We start from the raw sequence: 9,647 nt of genomic DNA, 5'->3' as shown, positions 1-9,647 counted from the left end.
CAGCATCTAGGGCTCAAGCCTAAGAAGCCCAGTTGGGGACCCTTACTAGTTTCTTCATAAAATTGAAAAAAAAAAATATCCAACATATTGAAACTTTCCTAATAAACAAAAAACAATTATATTAGCCTAAGGCAACCTTAAGGATCTCAATCAACAAAAGGTCATATGAAGCAAATAATATTCAAGGAGCCCAAAAACAAAGGAGCTTTTTCTCTGAATCCTCAGCAGCAAGAATTCTTTGTCTTGGGTGGTTCCACTCCATCCCCATCTCCATATACATCCATAATATTAACTCTGTTGAGAGACAATTGAGACTTATAGGAATCCGAATTCAGCATTTTCTTGCTCACATTAGTGTAAATCTCCTTGACCACAATTTGGAATGCAGACAATACATTTGTATTATCCAGAGCCGAGGTCTCAATGAAGAACAACCCCTCTGATTCGGCAAGCTTCTTCCCATCTTCCACAGGAACTTCCCTTATATGAGCTAAATCAGACTTATTCCCCACAAGCATTTTCACGACATTGCCATCAGCATGCACTGCAACATCAAAATTTCACATGAGTTTGAAAATAGCTTGCAACATCACATAGATGACAACCAAAAGCCAAAGCCAATTTCAAAGATGCTCTATAAGGCATTACAACAGTAATTGCTTGCAATGCAAAAGCCAAAGCCAGAGCCAATTTCAAACATGCTCTACAAGGCATTACACAGAAAATGTTTGGAATGTTAGTATCAGAACTAAGGAAGATGCTATCACATCAAACTCAAAGATGATCCACAAGGCATGACACCCAAACATCAATGATCCACAAGGCACAACACAAAACTGCCCATAATATTGGTAGGAGAGTGAGAGATAAGGAGTTCATTATCTCAAATTTGTTACAATCAGGTAGGTTCTCAGCTGTCACAAGTTTAAAGTACCCCGAGACAGTTAAGGTGGTCTAACCACCTCACTAAAATAATCAATAATTAACTATATTGTCATGTTATTATAATCATGCTCACTTAATACATAATGTTTATATTATTAACGTCATTAACAATGAACCTCATTGTTTTCTTCTCCATTACCTCCTTTCAAACAACAGTTATAATAAAGCTCCTAAACCTAGAACCACGATCACCTTGAATCTGCTTGCACATTTTATTTTGACCTCTACGCCCCGTCAACTCAGGAAAGCAAAGATATTCCCAAGCTAATCATATTCACTAATGGGGCCTTGGCCTTGAGCTTGTTGTAGGAAACTTTACATGGTCACATAACTTTACTAAAACGACATTTACAATACATTAAGTTGACCCTTTATAAGGTCCACATGACATAGCACTTAGGCACAATATTCATAATCACAGTCCATGTACAAAAATAGAGGTAACACAAAGCTTGGACTGCAACAACTTATCAATGCCCACCAGAAAATGGGAATCCAATTCCAGGGATTTCATCAGTTGTTTGCACACTACATAGAAAAAAACATGACTATTTTTGTTGTTTGCAAATTCTAAAAAAATGACAGTTTTTATTCCTTGTAAAATTAGATGTTCCGAAAGATGCATACATGGCTTATCGTCATCTTTGTCATCATGTTGCTGCATGTAAACCCATCTTCACATTTTTTAATCAAACAGAACAGACTATGTAATCCATGAATTCACTTGGTCTCTGAATATGAGGAGGTCCATCTACCATTTAAGACTGGTGCCATAGGTTGTTTCTGATGAAGCAAGAAGTACAGCAACTTCTTACCGCAGTTCAGTAGCTGCTTACAAAAGGATCAGCGCCACTCTCTGTAAACAGGGCATCTGAACGTTGATCCTAAACAAATCCTCCAAGGGGATCATCTTTTGGAGATCCAGATAGTCAATCTATCTGAAGAAAGGAGAGCTTTCTCAAGAGCTAGCACCCTCCAATCAAACCATGATCTGGAATATGAATCCTGCAAGTCCTTCCAAAATAAGATGCCCTGCCTGCTTAGCCTGCTAGCTTGATACTGAGGAATCTCCAGAAAGCATTGGCCATGACCCTTCCAGCACCAGCTTGGTTGTATCACCAAATCCCAATGGCATCCAGTGCCGGTATAAATCCAATACACACATTTGGCAACACATTTCCAAGTGGACCAGATGCTTTTTAACATAGAAGAACCTCTAAATTGGAAAAGGTGTGGAGAAGAGATAATCTCAATCAAATCTGCCAAGTGGCTGAACCTTCCAAGCACATCACAATCATTTTGCTGCCAAAATCTTGTAGGCTTGCCCTAAACCACCACATCAATCAGCCACAAGCCACCCTCCTCCTTAGGCAAAATGCAGACATCTCATGGGACCATCAATAACCCATGGTCTATAATATTTGTTCGCACCAACCAAACCTCAGTTAATTTGATTAGAGAGTGCCTGGACAACCATTTCATTCCTGTGTTCTGTCCAACCCAAAGCTCAAAGCAGAGGAGTTCCTGTTGCCAATAGGCACAAACTGCAATTTTTCTTCTGTAACTACTGTTTTTCTCAGCTAAAGACAAATCGTATCTTAATAATTAACTCAGACATTAGTCCCAGTACTGGGGTTTGTGCAGGTTATATGGGAAAGTTTGTCATTTCGCAGAGCTCTTGTATATAATCTCCTATTTCTTCGCTGAGTTCGTACTCTTTCTGAATCGATCACGGGAATCGGTCTTGGAATCTTCAACGAAGCATTATCTAAAAATATAATTACAGAGATAAGCTCTCCCAAACACTAAAATAAACTTGTTTCAAGTTCAGTGTCTCAATGGGGATGGAGGGCACGGTTAGGATTAGGTGAGTACTGTTTGCGATAATCAGGATCATTACCCATGTCCAATTATGCGATCTGTCCAACCCAATTTTTTCGAGTTAAACTTAGAATACTCAAATGCTTAGAGCGATGGCAGATATTTTTAATTTAGGAACACTCTCTGACCTTTTTATCCGACGACACAACAAACCTCAGCAAACGAGGCCACTCTATGAATTCGATCCCAGCAGCAATCACCAACAAACCCCAAAGGTTACCTGGTGAGCTGCAGGGGATGCCGGGTCGAATTGGTGAGGGAGCAGCCCGCGGGTTTTTGGAGTAATTCAAATTCCATGGTGAATTAACTTTCCATGCGGCAAGATGTGATGGAAATCGGGCTGTATGACAGTAACCTGTCAGTCGTCGACGTTAATGCGGAGGGTGGCGGAGCTGGGCGGAGCTCGTGGAGGGTGGCGGAGGAATTGCCGACGGGCGGAGCCGGAGGTTTTTCCAGGCGGCCACGGAAACCGGGCAATTCCTCCGCCTGGGTAAACTACTCCTCTGCCAATATTCTCATACATACATGAATGAGCTATTACTCATAAACTTACACCAAACTTCATTGTTTCCAAGGTTTTAGAAATAAAAAATATATACATATAGTTTTCTTCAAAATAAACTCTCCAACAAACTAAATCTTTCTAAACCATAATTTCGTTAACCATGCACATCCTGTACCTAAATTATTTAGCTAATATGATTCTTTGATTTTTTTTCTCGTAGGTGGTTCTTCCAAAACAAGATGTGGTAGTGTATAAGTAGAGAGACATACTTAGGAGGTGTTGAACCATTCGAAACCGACCATCCAACAATTTCGTGATAACTCAATCGGTGGAAAACATCGTTCCAATAACAAATTGATTTGTCAATCGACATATTTCTCATCTAACTGAAAGAATAGGGTGTCAACTTAGTCATTTTATTAAGAGAGCTAACTCCACAGTCGAGAAAGAATCAGAGTCTCCCAACAAGAGGATTTTTGCTAATGGTACATGTTTTACACCGGCTTGCGTTGAACTATGGATGGTCAAATATCCTTCACATTAATCCTCCGCTTTGTCAATGTGCGCTTGCTTCCACTATTTTTTCTGGAAACAATATTTCCACCTTCAGAATTTACCTTCTTTTTCCTGCTTTGGTTGTCAATGGATCAAAATATTGTGATGTGTTATTATGATAGACTGCCGCAGCAACCTGTTTTATCAAAATCTTGTTAGGATTGTTGAGTTTAGCCAACTGATATCGAATTATCCCTGGTTATTGAATTATGATTAGGGTAGTGTATTATTATAATTAATGGATATAGATTTCAAAATGTTCCAAAACTCTCAAAAATATAAATTAAATTAATCATTTAATCTTGTAGATAGAATCTGAAATCTACAATAAATTTATAAAATACCCTTTATTGCAACTAAATACCAACTCTTCTTCCACTGCGTATATACTTTTCGAACACTCCAAAGTATTCGACGCACCTACTTACAGGTTTGTGCCATGTGGGGAAGGTTTTTCTGAGGTGAGCATTTAAAAAATAAGCCCAAATCATGTATAACTAGACGAAGGAAATGGTATGTTTCTTCAATTTCTGGCAGAAAACCAGCCCTGCTTACGTACACCCATTCGCTATATGCTCTCCACGTATGCCGAGGACATCATGAACAGAAGGTATTCATTTCAAATTAGACTTTATCAGAGCAGGTACATCTAATACTATGCAATAATTGTCCTCAACACGCTGATTTTGATCCAAATTTTTGTCTACTTCTGTAATACTATTTGATTAAATTCAGAGCCAGTTCAGATAGAATTCGTACCCAACTTCTCTGAGTTCTTCTTTCTGCACTCCACTTCTCTTAATTTACTTGAATCGTTATCTGCCACCTTGGCCTTGCTACAAGGTTCGAGAAATTAATTTCAAGTTTCATCTCATACAGCTTAAGGATGAAGTCAGTATCAGAGAAGACATACATAAAGCTACCACTTCCCCTTCCTGTAGGATGGAGAATTAGAGGGGTGGAAATCTTTGACTTTGTTCTGAGGTTGCTTGCCATTGGTGCCACGGTTTCTGCAGCTATTGCCATGGGCACAACTGATGAAACTCTACCATTTTTCACCCAGTTCTTCCAATTCGAAGCCAAATTCAACAATCTGTCAGCCTTCATGTACGTATAACACTACTCTTTCTCCTTTTCTTAAATAATTAGCGAGATTCTCAATCATACTGTATCTTCAGAATAAATCTTGAGATTTAATGTTAGTTATCATTTCAGATACTTCGTAATAGCCAACGCCATTGTGGGAGGATACCTACTGTTATCTTTGCCCATCTCCATCCTGAACACAGTGAGACCTCGTGCAGCAGCGTTGAGAGTCATTCTCATTTTATTCGATACGGTGAATATGCATTAATTCATATAGTTCAGAAGTTCGATTTATCATAATAAGCATATTGTGTTTAACTTTACTGAATTCTAAATTTCCAAAATATTTTTGAATCTTATGAACACAAGCTTGCTTAGACAATTGACTCAGTTTTGTTGAATTTAAGTCTATTGCAGATTCAGGACATTGTTACTAGATAAGTCAATTGTTTGGTCTCTCAAGTGACCGTTAGTTTCTGTGATATTCAAAGAATCTGCAATCAGGCATAGGGATATCTTCTTCTGTAACGATTAGATTAGAGGATATTCACAGAATCTGAAATCAGACACAATGATGCTTTTTCAATCTTATCACTTAATCTCCCTATCTTCTTCTGTAACTTAGATTAGAGGATATTCACAGAATCTGAAATCAGACACAAGGATGCTTTTTCAATCTTATCACTTAATCTAACTAAATTCAATTGTTTAAACTTGGTCATTTAATTCTAAAATATTCTTAAAATCTACCAGTGACCCATATATATTCTGGATATAGTAAAGAATAGCAGTATCGTAATGGCAGGTGATGGTGGCTGTGGGCACATCGGGAGCAGCGGTAGCTGTAGCAATAGTGTATGTGGCTCGCAAAGGCAACACTAGCACGAACTGGTTTGCGATCTGCCAACGGTTCAATTCATTCTGTGACCAGGCCATCGGTGCTCTCAGTGCCTCCTTCGCTGGAGTGGTCTTCCTAATTCTTCTGGTTCTGTTATCTGCTTTAACTCTTTCTAGGCGCCGAACAGAGATTCATTCTTCCAAAATCTGATAAGGCGTGGCTTATTTGCTGGGAAATCGGCTAAAACATACTTTAAAGTTTATAACCGATAAATTACGTGTATGTGTGGTATTTTATGCAGAAGGATCAGGTGAGTCCATGTTGGGGAATGTAGACAAACCTGTTATGAAAGGCCTCTCTGTAAGTTTCCCCGATGTAAACTTTCACTTCCTTAGATATAAAGCATGGTTTATCTTTTAACAAAACTTGAATGACCGTTGCGATATATTAATCTAGGTTATTATGTCAATGAGGGGTCAAGAAGTCACCCACATGGGTTATCATGTTAAATAGAACTCAATAAGTAAACCACATCCTGACCAATCAGTGTAAAGATGAATTCTTTGCCACATATAAAACGGAATTTAGATCTATGATATCTTCTAAGCAGTGGTTCAAGGCCACATTATTGTTTGGGTTACATTTGTATGAGGCCACATTGTTGGTAGAGTTAAAATAAAGATACAATATAATTATTAATGAGCGATATAGGGGCATATGTATGCACAAGCATCATGTGGAAGTGGTTAATTTGGAATTCTAAATGGTTATTTTTGTTTATTTAAATATTTAATAAAATACAATATAATAGAGGTTTAAAAAATAATAAATTTTAATTAAAAAATAATTATAAATTTTAAAAAATAATAATAAAATAAAAAATAATTATTATTAATGTATTAAGTTCTATGATGAGGGTGGTATGTAATGGAGATGGTAGAGGGTATGATTATTGTTATCACAAGCAATGTTATTGTCATCACAAACAATGTTAATAGTAAACATGATTCATCACAAGCAATGTTAATAGTAAACATGATTTATTTGACTATGGCCAAAGTTAATTCTTGTTATCAAATAGGAAGATATGAATTAATGAAATTTACTTCACTACAATACTTCCCAATGTGGAATGGTAGCTTCTTCATTTGTATCACTAGCTTTAAATTGATATCATCTCTTCAAAATTTGAAACTAATGATGGAAATTCTCTCACTCCATCATTTTCCAAATTTATCTCTATATTTCGAGTGTTCATAGGCTCTCATCATGGCCCTCCTTGTCGCATACCTCCACTCTTTCCATCCCTTCTTGCTACTACACGGTGAGTGGTGCCCCTGTTTCGATGGTGACATGCTATACCTTTGGTTATACACTCATGGGTTCATGGTTTTGTCTTGGTTGCACCCAGTCCGTCCCTTGTTTTCCTCGTCTCTCAAGCCTTCATTTTCATTTCTTCCCACAGCTGCCATGACTAGCTAGTGTGCCCGTTGTAGAAGCGATGGACATCGCCATGGATCTCATTAACTACATGAGCTTGGCTCTCCATTGATTCCTTAGCCCCTTTTTAGCAAAACCGAACTCTGCAATAATACAATAAGGGCTAAGTGAAATGAATGAGTGATTGTGTCATTGGAATTCAAAGATGAAGGATGAAAGTGCTACCTGGGTGCTCAACATTGGGCATATGTGCATACAGAAACAATAGTACCTCCATATGATAGACTTGTATAAGCAACTCAAGTCCCTCACAGGCAAGGTCTTGCGTAAGTTTAATACTATGAGGGAGGAGATTTTAATGATGCTTGAGGATATTCAGTGGCAGTTGGTCAACATTGAAGGAAGTCTTGCCTACATAAAACCTACATTTACTCTCGGCTTCACTTTGAGATCAAACAACAAAGATGTGATGAAGCCAATTGAGGTGGAAACCTTGCTCTATTCTTAAATTTTCATATTTAAGCTTAAGCTACCTATAATTTCTTTTGCTTTGTCTTGGCTCAGTTTTCTCTAAAAAAAAATAGTTAGGTCCCACCATGATTGTTGGGATTTAAATGCTTTAGTTTGATATACTTTTTTGGGCATTAAAACTACATTACATTGATATATTTTTAATTTAGAGTTTGTCTGATTTCTTTGTTGTAAATTGGAGAGAAACATCCATAATAAAGTTATATAACTCTAATTTCAATCAATAAAAACTTAGTTTAGAAAAATATATAAAAATAATTTATAATATATATTTTATAAGAAAAAAATATTTTGATTTACAATATTATATAAATTAAAACTATATATATATATATATATATATATATATATATATATAATTATCCAATTTTAAGGTCATGGCCAAGCCACACACCAAATTGATGTATGAAATCTTTTTGTTTGTGAGACAAGGGACTCATAGTTTATGAGACTCTCTTGTTTGTGGAACAAGAGATCCACCTCTATAAAAACATATATATTCTACCTCACTGGTTTTGAACCTATAACTTGTTAAAATAAAACACATACTCTTAAACATTAAACCACTCAAGCGGTATATATTTAATATTTAATATAAATATAATTTAAAAATATATATATTAAAATAATAATATATAAATTAATTATCATCCTTTGAAAAATGTTCACGTAAAAGGGCCACTTTCTTAAAACTAATAGAATTCTTTATTGTAACCCCACTTAAATCGTTTTTTTTCTTTGCCCCTTTGAGAGGGCTTTTATAAAATTACAACACATGAAGAGTAATACTATTCTTCCTTTTCGAAAGAGTAGAGTGTACCGATCTAATAATATGTATTCTTAGAGTATGCGTTTGGTGTTTTGGCATAGATGTGTGACCTTTATTCCCTTAGACGACTCATATGCCTAATGATAGAATTATATAAATATTTTGCTTTTTGGTAGCGTTGATATTAAAAAGCAGCATTTTTATTATTTACGATTTTAAGTTTTAACTCATCTAAACTTTTCTTTTTGTAATGTAAGTTTGATTAGATAATGTCTCATGTTTACGGTTTTACTCTACATAATAAAAATGGAAAACAAATTGATATATATTTTATATATTTTAAATTTTTTGATTAGTTATTCTGAACATCAAAATATTAAAGAAAAAGTTAATATATAATAGGGTATACAAAGAAGCATGTGAAGTAAAATTTAAATTTTTTATTTATCTCATATATTTTTTTATCTATATGAATGAAATGAAAAAAAATTAATTTGTATGCATATAATTCAAAATTCATTAGTAAACTTATAATTTATTAATAAATATATTATCCTATAAAATAAAATTTTACATATATATTATTGAAAGGTATTGTTTCATGTTATTATGCATGTTCATTTTCATTTTCGGACATATGTTAAATAATAGAGTAGAAATTTATATGTATATTATTCATGTTGGAATTTGGCTATATTGACATGATAAAATAGTGAAAGTGATAATAAGAATATATAATATTTGGACTATAAAGAAAAAATTTGTGTTATGTGCTTGATATCAGAATTTAATTTAATATTTTTTTCATATAAAAAATATTTGATGTAGGTTTGGAAACTTATTTTTTTAGAATGTAAATACAAATAACAAGAAAAAAACAAGATCACCTATGCATTAAGTAATGTTGGTTTTTTTTTCCAAATTAGCATTAGTAATATTATTCCATGTTTTTCATAAATTTAAACTAATTATATAACCACCACCATAGTCACAAGATATGGAAACATTACTCTTGCTATCATTACAAAGTAAAATAAAATAAATAAATTAAATTATTGTTAAAAAATAATAAATTTCAATAAAATTTGCAATTATTT

The 9,647-nt window shown here is 34.8% G+C and overlaps 2 pseudogenes; one reads left to right on the top strand and one right to left on the bottom strand.

The window, feature by feature from the left end:
* Positions 1-221: 221 nt before the first annotated feature.
* On the bottom strand, positions 222-518 carry LOC149209064 (ras-related protein RABA5c pseudogene; annotated as a pseudogene).
* A 4,254-nt stretch (positions 519-4,772) lies between these two features.
* LOC149209063 (casparian strip membrane protein 1 pseudogene) lies at positions 4,773-6,020 on the top strand (annotated as a pseudogene).
* Positions 6,021-9,647: the final 3,627 nt, after the last annotated feature.

The sequence above is a fragment of the Pinus tabuliformis genome, chromosome 1_2 (genome assembly GCF_031772625.1).
Source record: "Pinus tabuliformis cultivar Carrire ecotype Pingquan chromosome 1_2, CPIR1, whole genome shotgun sequence".
In the NCBI taxonomy this organism is placed as follows: Eukaryota; Viridiplantae; Streptophyta; class Pinopsida; order Pinales; family Pinaceae; genus Pinus; species Pinus tabuliformis.
The sequence above is the reverse complement of the archived record's forward strand: the minus strand, read 5'-3'. Positions and strand labels throughout refer to the sequence as shown.